Source organism: Panthera pardus, unplaced genomic scaffold (assembly GCF_024362965.1).
Source record: "Panthera pardus isolate Hobbes unplaced genomic scaffold, ASM2436296v1 HiC_scaffold_12, whole genome shotgun sequence".
Classification (NCBI taxonomy): domain Eukaryota; kingdom Metazoa; phylum Chordata; class Mammalia; order Carnivora; family Felidae; genus Panthera; species Panthera pardus.
This window is the reverse complement of record NW_026526677.1, coordinates 99,457,674-99,474,239: the sequence shown is the minus strand read 5'-3', so window position 1 is coordinate 99,474,239 and position 16,566 is coordinate 99,457,674. Positions and strand designations below refer to the sequence as shown.

The following is a 16,566-nucleotide window of genomic DNA, read 5'->3' as shown; positions in this document are numbered from 1 at the left end:
AAGGGAAGAACTGAGGTGGTCACCCATGGAGCAGAGCAGAAAAGACACGTCCGAAAAGAAGCTGAGAGCTGAAGGCAGGCGATGGGGGGGGGGGGGGGAGGGGGCGGGGAGCTCACCGCACCCCCGGCCCCCGCCCCGGCAGGCCCTCTGGAGCAGGGCTTCGGACCCTAGCCCACCTTAGCCAGGTCCCGGGGAACAAGGAGGCGCGGCTGATCCTTAGGATGTAATTCCCACGTTTAACGTGCATTTGACAAGCACTTCGCTCCCCACGTTGCGTTTCATCTTTGCACCGAGGCACCGCTGTTAGTTCCGCGTGACAGATGAGGAAGCCAAAGCTAACAGAGGCTGTGTAACCTGCCAAAGCTCACGTAACCGCTAAGCGGGAGAAAGCAGATTGGATTCAGGTCTGACTCTAACCCTGTGCCCCGAACTACGCTCTATGTATGACATACATGAAGGAGTTTAAAAAGGGATGTTCCGGGGCACCTGAGTGGCCCAGTTGGTTGAGGATCTGACTCTTTAAAAAAAAAAAAAAATTTTTTTTTAAACAGTATTCATTTTTTGAGAGACAGAGAGAGAGCACAAGCAGGGGAGGGGCAGACACAGGATCCGAGGCAGGCTCCAGGCTCTGAGCGGTCAGCACAGAGCCCGACGCGGGGCTCGAACTCATGAAACTCAAGATTGTGACCGGAGCTGAAGTCAGATGCTTAACCAACCGAGCCACCCAGGCGCCCCAAGGATCTGACTCTTGATTTCAGCTCAGGTCATGATCTGGCGGTTTGTGAGATCAAGCCCCGCCTCAGGCTCCACGCTATCAGCTTCTCTCTCTCTCTCTCTCTCTCTCTCTGCCTCTCAAAAATAAATAAATAAACTTTTTTTTTGTTACATGAATGTTCCTCCTGCCACCCGCCCCGACATCCAGATACGTCCTAACACATCCGGACACAAGAAACTCTTCACTCCTTGGAATCCACCAAAGCAGTTGGTCTGGTGAAATGTGAACGAAACCCAACAGAGCTGCGGTTCTCACCCAGGGCATATGCGGCAATGTCCGGAGACATTTTCGGTTGTCACAACTGGCGGTGGTGAGGTTCCACTACCCTCTAGTGGGTAGAGACCGGGGTGCCGCTCCACATCCTACAGTGCCCAGGACAGGCTCCCCAACAAAGAATTGTCCAGACCAAAATATCACGAGTGCCGAGGTTGAGAAACTCTTGTACAGGACGTGTCGTCGAGCAAAGGAGCTAAGTGGCCAGCATGACATTATCTTGATGGTTCAGCCTCCGTCGGGGGTCAGTTTCTCAGCTTGTGGAACCTAGAAATAAGCTTTTGTGAATTCTCTGAGATGATGAGGTCCTAAAGAAATGATTGGCATCAGCACCACCCGTCTAGGGCTGCTGTGGTGGCACCCAGGGACAGACACTTGAAGCAGCCCTTCTAGAAAGATCCAGACCTGGAGACAGTCTGAGTCACAGGGGTAAAACCAAAGGGAAAGAGCCCAGGAAGGAAGCCAAATACCACCAGCCGAGACCACTGAATTCTCCGAAGCTGCGCTCATTAACTTGTCGCAGAGAAACCCGGGGGTCGCCCAGTCTAGAATTTTCTCATTGGCATAGAGATGAGTTCTCTCCCCACAAGCAAACCCTCAAAAAACTAACTGCTCGTTCAGTTGAAGGGAATCCTCACAGGAGAATGAACTTAATAGGCTCTTCTGCCTTTAAAAGTACCTTCCTCGGGGCGCCTGGGTGGCTCAGTCGGTTGAGCATCTGACTTTGGCTCAGGTCATGAGCTCACAGTTCATGAGTTCAAGCCCCGTATCGGGCTCTCTGCTGTCTGTGCAGAGCCCGCTTCGAGTCCTCCGTGCCCCCCTCTCTGCCTTTCCCCAACTTGTGCGCTCTCTCTCTCTCCCAAAAACAAATGGACATTTTTTGTTTCTTGCTTTTGTAAAGTGCCTTCCTCATCCCAGGACTGATCAAGCCAGACCCTTCTAGAAAGATTCTAGTACTGAATATAGGCTCCCTGCTTCACAGTCCCGGGGAGACCTGAATTCCACACTGCCAACGCCCTCCTCACTGACACGTTCCTCCTGCCATTGGCACATCGACCTTCCTGCAGCCTGAAGCCAACAGGTCTCCTTATTTGCCCTGAGATGTGCTGATTTTCTGGTTTAGCCCTCGGAAGCCCCTCTCCTTTGCTTTGCTCACCAGCGGTAGTTCATGGGCGTGCCTCTGGGCTCTGGCCCTGTGCCCAGTCACACGTCCCTTCCGAGACTATACTAGTTCCTGGAGTGTGCACGTTGACGTTGCCCCTGAGTCTAGGGTTAGTGACAAGGCAGGTCTCACAGCACAAACTCTCACGCTGGGCAAAGTCGAGGTGGAGTCCTGGCCATACGCCGTCTGCGTAACCCTGGGCAGCAGATTTAAACTTCACCGGGCCTCGGTTCCCTCGTGGGTAATCAAGGCAGCCAAAAACAGTCCTGGGGGGTGGTGACGATCCTATGAGGTAGTTCATAGCACAGGGCCTGGCGGATGGCGAATAAATGTTAGCTACCGCATGGCCGCCACTCGGAAGGGGGCCCAGCGGGGGTAGCTGGCCCCTGACATCACGCTGCCCACACCGTACATGCCCAGCACGTGTTTCTGACTCGGGGAATCGGCACGGAGCCCCTTGTCCACGACTCGTTTCACGCACACATGCTTGTGTAACCAGTGTAGATTTGAGACAGGAAGGCAGAAGGGAAAGCAGGGTGGCCAGGGGGAGCCTGAGGGTCCTGGTGTTCACCCAGCCTCTGCCGCCTCCCAGCTGTGCGACCCCAGCAGGCTACCTAACCTGCGGGCTTCTTCCTCTGACAAGTGAGGAAACAGAGGCAGTCGATCCTAGTATCTTTTATTGAACCCAAGGTATCCCAAAGCTTATCGTTTCAATGGATCATCAATTTTAAAAATGAAGGGGATAGTTTATATTCTTTCTTTAAATTTCCGTTTCAGTGTATTTGAGAAACAGAGAGAGAGGGGGGAGAGCGCGTGGGCACACGTGAGGAAGAGGGGCAGACAGGGAGGGAATCCCAAGTGGGGTCCGTGTTATTAGGGCAGAGCCAGACACAGGGCTCGAACCCACGCACCGTAAGATCATGACCTGAGCCGAAATCCAGAGTCAGACGCTTGACCGACCGAGTCACCCAGGCGCCCGGACAGTCTTTTCTTTCCGTGCCATCTTGGAAGTCCAGCGCGTATTTTCAGTGCAGACTGGCGAGATTGCAGGCGCGCAGCAGGCACGCTGGGGAAGCTGCTGCCACCCCAGACAGTGTAGCCCTAGGCTGCTGTAAAAATTAAATGAGTCCACGGAGATAAATCGGTTGGTCCCAAGTAAGTACACGAAGGTTGGTGTTATGACTTTACTTGAAATGGGTAACACAGGGGTGGCACTTGAATAACTGTGTCCGAGTACCTTTTTAATATTCTTTTTCACATTATATGGGCACACACGTGGGCATCGCATGCGGTGTGATGCAGAAGCCAGCGCACAGCCCCTAAGTCCAACTGCCCGGGTTGGATCCTGCCTCTGCCACTTACCAGCTGTGCAGCCTCGGGCAAATGACTTAACATCTCTGTGCCTCAGCTTGCTCCTCTGTAAGGGGGGTTGGAATAGGACTCCCAGGGGGCACCTGGGTGGCTCAGCGGGTTAAGCGTCCGACTCCGGCTCGGGTCGTGATCTCGCCGTCCGTGAGTTCAAGTCCCGCGTCCGGCTCTGTGCTGACCGCTCGGAGCCTGCTTCGGATTCTGTGTCTCCCCCTCTCTCTGCCCCTCCCCCGCTTGCACTCTCGCTCACTCCCCCAAATAAATAAACATTAAAAAAAACTTTTTTTTTAAAGAATAGTACTCCCATCACAGGGTGATTGTGAGGATGGGATGAGGTAAATAAAGCACTTACGACGCTGTCTGTCACACGACATAACAGTAGGTGTGATGGCTCTGTGTCTGATAAAGAAAACCCGAGGAGACAGAGAAGTTGGAGGAAAAATTCAGCGAGTCTCTTCCACCCAAACAACCACAGTTGACATTTTTCTCCAGCTGTTTCTCTATAAAACACGGGGCCCCACCCGGTTCCTCTCTTGGGAAGTTATAAAGTGCCATACTCCCCTCTGCATCCTCCTTTTCTGCCCTTGAAATCTCTGACCCCAGAAGCCACGCGAAGAGCAAAGGACACTCCCACAAACACGAAGGAAAAAGGAAAGAAACAGACTTATTAATGCTTCAAGGCAACGCTTCCCTGGTCTGTGGTCTGGCGGCAGAGTCTTCTGGATAATTGGCATGGCAGCTTGCTTCCACCGAATGTCAGCTGAGATGGTACTTTGGATTGGGTCCTATCACAGCACAGCAGCTCCGTGCGTCAGAGATGACACAGCCACATGTGACGGGCCCAGGGCCCTCTCACCACGCTGGACAGTCCCGGTGCACCTCGGTGACCCAAACACAAACGCAGAACGTGTGTCCCTGATTACAACCCCTCCCGCCGGGCCTACGGCTCCCACCATGGGCTCCCCCTTGTAAGGCAGAGGTTCTCACACGCGAGGCTGTGCTCCTGAGAATCGCCTGGTAAAGCTGCTACGATGCAGATTTGACCGGGTTGACTCTCTGCAAGTGTGATTTAGTAGCTCTGGGATACCCAGGAATCTGCATTTTTATACCTGCTGCAGGGAGGGTCCTGATGCAGCCAGCCCACTCGGAGAAATCCCGTAATGGAAGGACGATAATTCTCTTTGTAGTCCCCGGGCATCTACAGACACAAAGACGGAGCCACATACCGTGATAGTGACAGCCACAGGGAGAGAGCCCTGTCCCCCTCCCTGAGTGCATCACCCACAGTCCCCTCCTCTGAGGCTCAACGTCTGCCTTCAACCCCAGCACAGACGGCACCGTTCACGGTTTTTAAAATGGTGTGACTAACACAACCCAATGGTAATGAAAAGAAAGTATCACATCTGGAGTCAAATCTTGACTTTGCAACTTATTAGCCGTGAGACTTCAGGCAAAATGTCAAATGTTCCCTCTTTGAGTCTCAGTTTTCTCATCTACAAAACGGACACAGCAACGCCATTATCTCTCAAGATGGCTATGCCTTTAACTTAGATGATGTATGTGAACAAACTTAGAGCAGTACCTCCTGCATAGCACATGCCCATTTGTATATTCGACAACTATTTATGAGGTGCCGATATGTGCCAGGCGCTGTGCTAGCTTTGGAGGCGCAAAGATGACTTGGAGGAGATGCCCTTCTGCAAGGTGTCTTCCAAGTTCTGGAGGAGGCAGGCATTGGCTCCACCACGAGCTAGAAGAAAAACCAAAGAGGTTGGCGGAGCGCGGGGGGCGCTTCCCACAAATACGAATATCCTTCTTTTCCTCCAGGTAATTTGCTACGAATCCAGAAGTTGGGGAGTGGTCCACTGAGACCCAGTTGTCCCCTCTCCGGGGTTGGCCACGGAAGGGACATGGGCACGACCCTCAGTCAGCCGTCCCAAGTAAAACTAGTCTACGGCAAAACTCAAATCGGCCAAGTGAGCCAGGGGATGAGAGCCTAGTCAGGACGCAAAACTCTTGCCTTAAGGCACATCAAAGACCTTTAGAATGTTTTTGCACTTAGTAATCCCAGTTCTTGAAATTTCCTCTAAGGAAATGATCTTAAAAAGAGGAGAAACTTACACGTGAAAATGATACATCAAAAGCGATTTTTTTAAAAATGACATGCCCTTTAGCCCAGTAATTTCACTTCTGGAAATCTATCCTAAGAAAATAAGCAGAGAACCACTCAAAGGTTATGTTGTATAAGGACGTTCATTACAGTGTTTTAAGCAAGAAAATTCTTTAGTCTAACATCAAACAAGAGAGAAACTGGCAAGGTAGACTCTGGTGTTTTCAGAAATAATATTCAAACATTGAACAACCAGTCAATGAGGGCTCTGAAGGGTGTGCCATAACTGGGGTTAACCTCTCAGCTGCCAGATTATGAAAAGGCTCAGGAGGGATGTCCCAGGCAGCCTGGAGTAGAAGACAGATGGAGTATGGTACAGATAGTTACCTCTTATTTACAGAGCTCAAAATTCAAATAGGACTCAGAGGAGAAATACGCAGTCATGAAAAATGATCAAGACATACGTATATACGTTTGTTGAGATTCACCCAATTATACACTTAAGACCTGTGGATTTTACTGTATGCGATTATGTCACAATTTTTTAAATTATTGTGGTACGGCTTAGTGGCTAAAAGCCTGTATTCTGAACTCAAATAGAAATGCCAGCACCACTAATTCCCAGGCAAGTTATTTACCCTTTCTAAGCCTCCACTTCCTGCCCGTAAAGCAAGGATGATGATAGTTTTCACATCGGAGTCTTGTTGTGAAATTAAGAAGGATAATTAATGAAAAAACATTAACACAATGCTCAACATTTAGTGTTAGCTATTAATGTTAGCTACCATTTGATAATATGGAAAAACATATATACTATATATCACATCACATATGATATACATATGGATCATAGACACATGTAATCACATACAGATGTATCTTATGTATCTCATATATACATGTATGTATACATAGATGCATATACATGCAACCAAAGATATATATATATATATATATATATATATATATATATATATACACACACATATCATATGTATACAAATATACATGGATGAATTTTAAAGGCCAAATACAGGGGCACCTGGCCGGCTCAGTGGGTTAAGTGTCCAACTCTTGATGGACGAGATGTCGGCTCAGGTCATGATCTCGCTGTTCAAGACATCAAGCCCTGTGTTGGGCTCTGAACTTGGCATGGAGACTGCTTGGGATTCTCTCTCTCAAAATAAATAAATAAACTAAAAAAAAAAAAAAAAAAGGCCAAGTACAGATTATGCTTATGGTACAAATAAAACCATATGTATTTTTTTTTAATGTTTAACCTATGCCTCAAACAGAGGCAGGGATGGAGTGACCCCACAAAGACGGCAATATAAGCTTTCCTGACTTCTCTCCCCCTCACGAGAAGAACAACTAATAACTATCCATGGGCAAGACATCACTGAGAGAATCCTAGAACACAGAAATGAGGCTGAGGCCCCTCTGCAGCACAGAGACTGAGACAGAAGGCACTGGAAGGGTAAGGGAAGCCGCTATGCTCTGACCTCACCTCCAATTCCCACAGGCCAGTGAGAGTTCCTCTCTGAGCCTATGGTTCCCCCAGAGTGAAAAGAGAGCCCAGGATGGACGCCCAGCCCCTCCCCCAGCATCGTGGGTCACTTTGTGGGGGTCACAGGGAAGATCACAGGGGAATCTGCAGAGTCTGACCACTGGAAATCAGATTGCAATGGAGAAGAGGGAGGAGTTTGCAGCAACCAGCACGTGGATTTGGGCAGAATGAGTTCCTACTAGTAACACCCAAGTAGTAGTCCCAACCACGAGCTTTGCTGCACAGTCTGACCAGGAAACTCGGCAGGGGATAAGTCCGCCTGATTTGGAACCTCCAAAGAGCCTTGTTGGCCTTGGAGCCTAGTCTGCCCCTGCACCTGGGCAGGAGAGCTAACTCAAAGTTCTGCCCACTGCTGAACACAGCCTGCAACCCTGCTGGGCAGGAAACCCATTCAGAGTTCCTGGGAATCTCCGTAGTCTGCCCTGTGGCCCCGATTACAGTGGCACTTGAATGGAGAACTGGCCAGTGGCTCTTTCCATCTGCAGAGCAAAACCAGTGACCCCATCTGGCCAGAGAACTCAGCGCACAGTCTTGCCTGATTTGGATTCCCAAAAAAGCCACGCAGGTCTTGGGTCCCTTCTGCCACGTGGCCAGGACAGGGTAGCTCACTTGTAGCCCCACCTACCAAGTAAGGTACCCAGTACCACCCGGCTAGGAAGCTAGAGAACCCCAGACAACCACAGAACCCATCCTACAGCCTCCCATGGGCAGGGACCCAGACCAGTAATCCTACCCATCTGTTCTCAGCCCGGAGCATCACACCCCCCACCATTGGAATTTGATGCTTTTCGGATTACAGGTTTGGGGGAGGAAGAGCACAGAGGTTAAGTGCTATTCTCATCATCTGACATCGGGGGCAGGTGTGACCTCTTGCTGATATTGACCTTGATCACCTGGCTGAGATAGTGTTTGTCAGGTTTCTCCTCTGAAGAGCTACTCTCCCCACCCCCCACCCCCACCCCATCCATACTGTTCCTTTTGGAAGGAAGTCGGTATGTGCAGCCCACACTTGGGGAGTGGGGAGTAGATGCTCACCCCTCAAGTGAGGCTGAAGTGTCTGCCTGAATGATTTTGAATTCTTCTACACAGGAGATACATCTCTTCTCCCGGTTGGGATTGCTCACATTTTACGCAGAGTCTGTCGTTGCTATCAGCCAGAGCACCATTCCAACCCGAACTGGATCTTCCCAATTCTAACATTTGTTGGACACTTACGACGTATGGTGCACTAACCTGGACATCTTTTGTGTATCTTATTTCGCTTCATCCCTACAGTAACCTCGTGCAGTGAATACTATCAGATCCATTTCGTGGCCAGAGAAACTGAGACTCAGAGAGTTCCTCTACTCGAGAACCCCCTCGTATTCTTCTGCGTGCTTTTCACGCCACACCATAAAAATGGAGTGCATTCTCCAGGCACTCTTGGCTCATCCAGGTCCTGTTCTGCTGGGTGAGCCCTGTTCCGAATCTTCTCATTCACACGTTTCCCAGCCTTTCTCTGAGGTTCCCTGTCCTCTCTCCCCTGCTGGACCTGGTTGTGTAGTCAGTGGGTGCTCATGTCGGCTTGCCCCAGAGCCCACCCCAGAATCAAGTCCCACACGATTCCCCCCTGGTTGCCTGAGTGCTTGATCACAGATGGCAAGATCCTGACCACGAGAGCAGCCCCAGGGACCGAGGGAATCACCGGTGCTCACACAGCAAGATCCCCCCCTGCCAAAGGACAAAAAGAACACCTCACACCCAAGAAGACCTGAGAGCGTCAGAAGCCTGTTTCACACTCTGAACAAAATCCCCCACCCAGATGCTAAAAGGCGAGAGAGCAAGGAGGGAGTTGAAGACATAAAAGCCACTATGGTTGGAAAAGAAACCAGACAAGATAATTTCTGGGCAGTTAAGCCACCTGCCCCCACAACGGCCCCTGGAGGAGGGTATCACTGAATAAAAGACCCGGCCAGTTCTGGAGAGTTCGATCCCTCAATGCTCAAGGTTTTATTCCTCCTCACCCTTACCCCTAGGTCTCATATTGGGCACCACAATGGGGGTAAAGACAGGATTCGGGGGCAGAATCGCATCCAATTTGGACAAAAGCCTTCAAAGGATGACAAGGTAGGGATTTATATTCTCACTTGACCGTAGAAATGGAGGCTTAGAGATGTAAAGTCATTTGCCAAACAGTACAGCCAGTTGGCAGGTTGTGCGACCCCCGCCTTGGGCTTTTCACACAAGTGATTTGATGGAAGAGACCTGGGCCACTGCCATCACAAAAGCAGGAAAAAAGAAAGGAAGAAAAAAGAAACAAATAAACAAGCACGTAGAGGCAGCTGGCAACAGTGGCTGATAAAGGGGCAGGTGAGAATTGTTGGTTACAACAGTGCTCCGCAAAGTTGGGGGTCATTCAGGAAGAATAGAATGGCTAGTGTCGTCAGACAAGGTTCTCTGTAGACACTGTTGGATGCTCTGCAGGAGGGAGGAGACGGCAGAAACAAGGCCAGATGGGTCCACACTCCAAGAACACGCGTCTCTTCTAAATGCCATCGCCTGGAGCTCCGTGCCTGGTGTGGGGTCCGGTGTAAGAACCCCTTGGTGTCACGTGCCTTGAGAATCCATTTGGATCAAGCACTCCGGACAGCAGGACTGGAGCCGGAGCCCCGGGAGAGGAAACTAGAAACCTTAGGGTTCTGCTTCTAGGCAGACAGAGCTCCGAGGCTTGCCAGCTCTGGGCCTACCGCCTAAGCACAGAGTGGAGCCACACTAAATGTTTCTTGACTTGAGTTAGGTGCTCCTGAAAGGGACGGAGGCACAGAGGGGTGTCATTCTCCCAAGACCACACAAGCCTGTAAGTGGCGGAAGTGAGATTCAACCCAGGTCAACAGACTACTCAGCACATAAGCCCCAGTGTGCCTGCCCCTCCACCCTCCACTATCTTGCCTCGAGGACCAGAATAATGTCATTTTTCTCATCCTATTCCCCGTAACTTCTGACACGATGTCTGCCACACGGTAGGCTTGACCAAAGCTCAGAGGTCTGCCCAACACTCACTCAGGGGGTTTCCTTGCTAAACCACACGCCATATTGGGCAGGAAATGGAAAGATGGGGTGTGAAGGCAGAGCAGTGAGGCAGGGCCCCTGGATACCGAGTAGTGGCCATGGGCTAGGATTGGGGTAAAGTGTGGGGAGGTGACCTATAATACTGACTGCCACACAGCCCCTGAAACCCATATCCCTCTTCCCATGGGCTCCACCCCAAGCCCAGCACATCGCCCCAGTGCTGGTGGCACCCAACTCTGCCATGTCTCTTCTGCTAGAACACTCTTCCCTCCCCTGTTTATCAGTTACCCCAACTTGGCCCTCAGATTCCCAACTCAAGCAGCACCTCCTCATGGAAGCTTTCTTGGGTCTTTCTCACCAAGTCAAGGGTCAATCACAGACCCTCCTAGCACTTACCACAGTGGCAAGCTTCCATGTTATTTGGGTGATTATTGGATTAACATCCATGTCCCCTTCTAACCCACAAACTCCAGAAGGGCTCCCCTCTGCTTCTCATACATTCCTTGCATCCTGCAGGGTATGGTATTGTGTGAATGCTCAATAATCATATGTTGAATACAGGAATGACTGAATTAACATAGAAACTAATCACCCTCTGTGATTAGGATGGAAAATGGCTCCCCAGAAGGCAGCCAGGTCCTAACCCCCAGAACCTGTAAATGTCACCTTCTATGGAAACAGGGTCTTTGCAGCTGTGATTAAATAAATGCTCTTGATCCAAGATGTGGTGTGTATATATATATATATATATATATATATATATATATACATACATATATGTATGTATACATATATGTATGTATACATATATGTATATATATGTATGTATATATATATATACACACATACATACAATGGAGCATTTCTCAGCAATCAAAAAGAATGAAATCTTGCCATATGCAACCACGTGGATGGAACTAGAGGGTATTATGCAAAGTGAAATTAATCAGAGAAAGATAAATATCATATGACTTCACTCATATGAAGACCTTAAGACACAAAACAGATGAACATAAGGGAAGGGAAACAAAAATAATATAAAAACAGGAAAGGGGACAAAACAGAAGAGACTCATAAATATGGAGAACAAACTGAGGGTTACTGGAGGGGTTGTGGGAGGGGGATGGGCTAAATGGGGAAGGGCATTAAGGAATCTACTCCTGAAATCACAGTTGCATTGTATGCTAGCTAACTTGGATGTAAATTAAAAAATATAAAAATAAATAAACAAATAAATAAAGGCTCTTGAGGCAAGGAGATTATCCTGGATTATCAGGGAGGGACCTAAAAGCCATCACATTTAAGTTCTTAAGAAATTTTTGTGATGGGGCACCTGAGTGGCTCAGTCGGTTGAGTGTCTGACTTCGGCTCAGGTCACGATCTCGCGGTCTGTGAGTTCGAGCCCCGCATCGCGCTCTGTGCTAACAGCTCGGAGCCTGGAGCCTGCTTCAGATCCTGTGTCTCCCTCTCTCTCTGCCCCTCCCCCGCTCATGCTCTGTCTCTCTCTCTGTCAAAAATAAATCAACATTAAAAAAAAAAAGAAATTTTTATGATAGGAAGGATTCTCCCCTAGAGCCCCAGGAGGGAGGAAGGCCCAGCCCAGCACCTTGATCTCAACCTGGGGAAGCTGATTTTGGACTCCTGGCCTCCAGAACCGTCAGAGAACACATTTCTGTTGTTGTCAGCCACCACATGCGGGCTAATGTGTTACAGCGGCCCCCAGAAACTGATACACCTCCCAAGCTTGACCTGCCTCTTCACTGTGACCCCCCGGCCCTCCTCCACTAGCCCCCTCCATGAGCAGACACTTCAGATTGGGGGGAGGGAGATGAAAACAGAAAGGGGGTAATCAAGAAGAAGGAGAGGAGAGGGTAGCACAAAAGGCTGGAGTGTGAGTGGGTAGGGGGAGTGGATTTGACTCAGATGCTGGAACCAGGGCCACAACTGGCGAAGAGGAGCCCCGTGTTCATGCCTCCCCTCCCCTTCCCCAATGAATATTCTCAAGCGGAAGTGGGAGAGGCTGAAAGTTCTCAAGTCCTTCCTCGGCCTCATGCCCCCCACCCCGCCCCCTGGCCACGATCCCCATGGAAGAGCCAACCTACAGCCGGGCGAGCCTCACTCCCTGGCCTCCAGCCCCACACTGGCCTTGCCCAAACACTGCCATTTACACCCCCACCCCAGGGTCTTTGCACTTGTTGTCCCTCTGCCTGAAATGCTCTTCATCCGCATATCCACGCGTCTCATTCCCCACCTGCTTTAGGTCCTTGTTCAAATGTCACCTACCAGATGAGGCCTTCCCTGATCACCCTATTTAAACTGCGATCCCTCACCCCATTCCCTCTACCCCTTCCTTATTTAATTGTTCCCTGTAGCACCTACCACCGTCTGACATACTACATATGTATCTAACTTATTAGTTATTTACAAGTCTCCTCCCCCGCCTCCCCCGGCATGAATACTCTATGCGGCAGGAGTTCAGGCTACTTTGCCTAAAAGTAGGCCTGGTACATGGTAGGTGGTCAAGAACTATTTGCCGAATGAATAAACATTCTCAGAGGGCCTTTCTCTGGGGCAAATGGAGAGGTGCAGATGGGAACAGGTGGCAGGGAGCAGGATAAGAAAGCCTTTGCTTTGGAAGCCGTCCGCCCAGCCACCTCTTCCATAGATCTCAGTGCCAAACACAGACCCCATCGGAGCCTTTCTTTGTTTTTAATGTCTATTTATTTTTGAGAGACAGAGGGAGGGAGAAAGAGAGTGAGCGAGGGCAGGGGAGAGGCAGAGAGAGACAGGGAGACACAGAATCTGAAACAGGTTCCAGGCTCCCAGCTGTCAGCACAGAGCCCCACGCAGGGCTCAAACCCAGGAACCATGAGATCATGACCTGAGCCAAAGTTGGGACACTTCACCGACTGAGCCACCCAGGCACCTCCCCACCCCTCGCCACAAATCGGAGCCTTTCTTACCATTCCTAGTCATTGTCATACCCAGGGGGCCCAAGAGGCACCGCAGAGTCATTACAGACCCCACCCTGGCTGCTCCCGGTTCCAGGTCTCTCACGGGGACGGAAGTGTGGAGCCACAGGGGCCCCGGACTCCTGCCAGCAGGCTCCAACCTGGCTCCGTGCCTGGCAGCCCCCAGCTGGGCCCGTAGCTGGAATCGTCCCATCTGCTGCTTTTTGTCTGTGGCTGGCAGGGATAGGGGGGGAAAGGAGGAGGAACATGGTGGAGCAGTCACACAGACCCGGGCTGTACCATTGGCTGCATAACCTTGGGAAAACCATATAACCTGAGACTCGGTTTCCCCCCGTGTCAAAGGGGAAAGACTGCATCGTCTAGGATCAGGGGAAGTAATGGCAGCACACTAGCTTAGCATAGTAATGAGTGCCAGGTTTCCTTACCTCCTCTCTCTCCAGCTAAACAGCTTCCAAGGCAAACACCCTACCTTTTCCATTTTTTGTACCCCAGTGCTTAGCACAGTGGCCGACACAAAGCAAGTACTCAATGGATGTTAGCAGATTTGAGCTACTGACCCACGAGGGAGAAGGACCGTGAGGAAGGTGTGGCAATTATGGATTTGTCATCAAGTGGGATATCAGAAGAGCTGAGTTACGGACTTAGGCCTTAATATGCGGTGACCACAGTTGGACTGGGGAAGGAAAATTAAATGGACAAGGGGAAAGAATAAAGTCCTGAGCTCAAGAGCACAGTGTAACAGAAAGAGGCTACTGGACTGAGAGCCAGAAGTATCTCATTATGTGGTTGAACAGAGAGCCTCTCCTGGGACCAGTGGGTGCACAAACACCCAGGACTTACGTGGAAACCCTTCTGATAATTTATAAAGCAAGTAGTGACCGCTGATGAGAATTTCATGAACCTCAGAGCATTTGTTTCCTCCAGCCTTCTAAAACTGGAATTTCTACAAATTTGTACCATGAAGCATGAGTCACCTATGTGGAATTCATACCGTGCATCAAAGTTACAATAAAAATGGTATATATTTCTGAACATCTATCACTCAATCAAAGGATTTTTGTGTGTTAGAAATTTATTTACCAAACCAAAGCTTTAAGAAATGTAAAAACAAGCGTGCCATACCCAAGAATGCTAAAAAAAGCTGCAGAAGAAATGCTAATTTTCCTCTCACAGGTCCTGAGAATTTTCCACGTGGGGTTATTCGGTGTCCTGGGAGCAGGGCTGGGGGCAGGAGGGAAGGGCAGGATAGTGCAGGCAGGAAGGATGTTGGCTACTGGACATCAGAGAGGCCAGCAGGATCCCTCTGCATTAGTCACCCACAGTTGGCTTATGAAAAAGAGCTTGCAAGAAGGTGCAAAGAGCATTAACTCACTCGTTCTTATGTCCCAAAAGGTCAGATGGCCACAAAATGAATCTGAGGGTGAGGTGTGAATCTGCCATTGTCTAAATGAGCTCTTCTTCTCTGACTTTCATTTTCTTATAAATTATGAGAACTTCCCTAGGACCGGAGCTTCCCTCTTCCGTGACCCCCTCCCACACACCCATCTGCCGGACATGTGGGCACACTCACCACTCGGTATCCCCGGCCGGCCTCTAGTTACCATTTCTTGTACTCGTTGTCAGTTCTGTGAAAGAGGAAAGACTGTGTTTCTAATATGACCTGGGACAGAAGCTGCGGGCAGATGAATTGACCTCCATACAAGGATTTCAGGATTCCATGGGGACATGGGAATCTCAAGATATGAGGGACTGGGAGGAGACGGTTTGGGGTTGTGAGCTGATCAAGGTATGCTTGGACTGGCAGTGAACAAAAAGGAGACTTGATCAGATAGATGGATAGATCGATGGATGGATGGATAGATAGATAGATAGATAGATAGATAGATAGATAGACAGACAGATAGATGGATGGATGATAGATAGGAGACCTGATCCAATAGATAGGTAGGTAGGTAGGTAGGTAGGTAGGTAGATAGATTAGATAGATTAGATAGATTAGATAGATAGATAGATAGATAGATAGATAGATAGATAGATGATAGATAGGAGACCTGATCCGATAGGTAGGTAGGTAGGTAGGTAGGTAGGTAGGTAGGTAGGTAGATTAGATAGATAGATAGATAGATAGATGACCTAGTCCAATAGATAGATAGATAGATAGATAGATAGATAGACAGATAGATAGATGATAGATAGGAGACCTGATCTGATAGAGAGAGAAATAGGAGACCTGATCCGATAGATAGATAGATAGATAGATAGATAGATAGATAGATAGACAGACAGATAGATAGATGATAGATAGGAGACCTGATCTGATAGAGAGAGAGAGAGAGAGAGAGAGAGAGAGATAGGAGACCTGATCCGATAGATAGATAGATAGATAGATAGATAGATAGATAGATAGATAACCTGGTCCAATAGATAGATAGATAGATAGATAGATAGATAGATAGATAGATAGACAGACAGACAGGAGACCTGATCCGATAGATAGGTAGGTAGGTAGGTAGGTAGGTAGGTAGGTAGGTAGGTAGATAGATTAGATAGATAGATAGATGACCTAGTCCAATAGATAGATAGATGATAGATAGATAGATAGATAGATAGATAGATAGATAGATAGATAGATGATAGATAGGAGACCTGATCTGATAGAGAGACAGGAGACCTGATCCAACAGATAGATAGATAGATAGATAGATAGATAGATAGATAGATAGATAGATAGATGACCTGATCCAACAGATAGATAGATAGATAGATAGATAGATAGATAGATAGATAGATAGATAACCTGATCCAACAGAGAGAGAGAGAGAGAGAGAGAGAGAGAGAGATAGATGACCTGATCCAACAGAGAGATAGATAGATAGATAGATAGATAGATAGATAGATAAAAACAATACCAATACCCTACATGTGTATTATACCTTGGATTTGACGAAACGCTATCTATCTAAGCTGGTCCTTCTGATAATATATCGGAGTTATTTATTACAGGTTTAAATCCCCTGAAGGTCCATACACCTGATAAGGACAGTGTTTGACTAATTTTTGTACCCCACGGTGCCTAGTGGAGGGCACCTAAAAATGTTTGCTTACATTATTCCTGTCAGCATCTCAATGAAGAGGTATCGTCCTCATTCTACAGCTAAGAAATCCGAGACCTGAGACCCAGTCACAGATGACAGCTAACAACTGGATCTTTGAACCCCTGTCTTAGGTCTTCCCATCAAGCAATTGCTGCCAGCAGAGATGTAGTGGGACACAAACCTTTAAATACTTGAA

General features: G+C 48.8%; 1 long non-coding RNA gene across 1 annotated transcript; it reads right to left on the bottom strand.

The window, feature by feature from the left end:
- Nucleotides 1-9,170: 9,170 nt before the first annotated feature.
- On the bottom strand, nucleotides 9,171-13,435 carry LOC109278737 (uncharacterized). Its single transcript, XR_002085812.2, has 3 exons — nucleotides 13,267-13,435; nucleotides 10,700-10,813; nucleotides 9,171-10,089 (listed from the first exon to the last, which is right to left on the bottom strand). It is a non-coding gene; the product is annotated as an uncharacterized LOC109278737 (long non-coding RNA).
- Between the last annotated feature and the right edge of the window lie 3,131 nt (nucleotides 13,436-16,566).